This window comes from Egretta garzetta, unplaced genomic scaffold (assembly GCF_000687185.1).
Source record: "Egretta garzetta isolate BGI_Z169 unplaced genomic scaffold, ASM68718v1 scaffold51, whole genome shotgun sequence".
Classification (NCBI taxonomy): Eukaryota; Metazoa; Chordata; class Aves; order Pelecaniformes; family Ardeidae; genus Egretta; species Egretta garzetta.
In genome coordinates, this window is record NW_009258549.1 from 4,915,316 (window position 1) to 4,917,138 (window position 1,823).

Consider the following 1,823-nt stretch of genomic DNA (forward strand, 5'->3'; position numbering starts at 1 on the left):
GGGTTGAGCCTTGCTGCCATGTAGGATAACACAGAGGATTTAATGAGCTGCATCAGCCCGTTCCAAGCCCTTGCTTTGATGTCCAGTGCTGCCTCCCGTTGCTCCTGCTCCTAGCTCCAGGCCTGCAAGGACACTGTGGTTCCCTGACTCAACTTTCTTCCAGACTCTGACTTCTTGCTTTCCCCCAGAGACAGCACATCTGGCACGTGACGGCCTCCTGTCCCATCCCCCAATCTCTGACCTCCTTCTTTATCTCATCACTTGGAGTTACTTCTCACTTGTTCTTCCCTTTTCCTTGCCTTTGCTTACCCCAATGCTGACCACAGATTTCTCTCCTCCCCATGAATTAAGCACTGAGTGTTCAACACCCGATTTAACACCAACGGGTTTTCACAGTGCACCTGATTTCCAACACAGTTTTCAGGGCTGGGTTTATGCCATGCAGAGTCCCAATAAAATTTAGCAGCAGGGCACCAGAGTCATCTTTCAAAGGAAATAAGGTTTGTCAACTTTCCACTCCCCTCACCTGTCCTGAGGGCCCATCCAACGCAGGGTCTCCATCCCAGGGCCCTCACTCTCTTCCCCATTAACTTCCCCGTCACAACTCGAAGCCCCGTGCTCCCCCCTCCTCGCCTCGCTGCCCTGCTCTCACCATGTGCGGTGTCTGCGGCAGGAGTTGCTGCTTCATGCCTGAACGAGTCACCCCACAAGCAGCTGCTCCATGGTAAAGTAACCTCCAGTGGGCGGGCTGGTACCCCTCCAGCATGCAGGAGATGGTCCAAGGCTGCTCGCAGCTCTGCCAAGGAGGGCTGAGCCCCCTGCCCTGCACACGGGGCTGGCTAAGAGCCCCACAGAGCTGGCGTGTGGTTCGGGGGAAGGCCGGCTGGGCCAGGTCCATGGGGCTCCTGCAAGCGCAGGGGCCCAGCCAGCTCCTGGGACTGCCTGTGCCTACGGCTGGCTCTGCTGGCTTGCTGCGTTAGCCTTAGTGGGGCCTCCTGAACAGAACAACATGATGAAACATGTAATTAAGATGGAGCTAAGGATGCATGACGAGGCCGACTGAGCGAGAAATGGATTTGATTTTTTTTTTTTTTTTTTTTTTCCTCTCGGTGAACTGGCTTTTCCCATCCATTACCGATTTTTATAAGCTCAAATTAAAAAGAAATTACTTGATACAAATGAAAAGGTTTATAACCTGCAAACTCCTTTACCCAGAGCATTGCTTTTTGCCCAGAATAAACATATCATGTACAATAGATAGTGCTTTCTTTTAAACCTCTACTCCAAAAATGAAAGGGCCACAAAATGGTGCCCCCCCATCCGCGAAGTGAGAATAAGAAGGGAGCAGGCCCATCCTCTTTTTCATATCTGCCCCCTATCAGGTCTCCTGCCTCCTTGGCAGAGCTTTGCTCCTCTCTGTAGTACATTCTCCAGAGCTTCGTTTTGTTTAGTTTAAATGATTAATGCAGCAAACCTTACAGGTTTTCCTTGGAGAGACTTTTCCAGCCCTTGTAGACCTCGCAGTCAGAAAGGTTTCCTAATATTCAGGCAACATCCTTCTCTACTTACTTTCATTTTATTCCTCCTTATTTGTCTCACAGATCACAGGGGAAAAAAAACCCTTCCCTTCTTAGTGGAGCAGCCCTCCCATGGGAGTAAAAGGAGAAAAAGGAATCCATTTTAAGTGGAGCTGGATGGGTTGTAAATGGGATTAGGGGTCATGGTTACTTGAGGTGGCTGAGGTCTGGGCCTGACATTTCAGGAGAGCCACTGCAATCCTATTACCTATGATTCTGCTGCTACTGGGCTCAGGGAGTGGGAGC

At 50.5% G+C, this 1,823-nt stretch overlaps 1 protein-coding gene across 2 annotated transcripts in view; it reads right to left on the reverse strand.

Moving 5' to 3' along the window:
* NFAM1 (NFAT activating protein with ITAM motif 1) overlaps positions 1–1,823 on the reverse strand; it is a 15,971-nt gene that overhangs the window by 6,348 nt on the left and 7,800 nt on the right. The window lies entirely within an intron of this gene.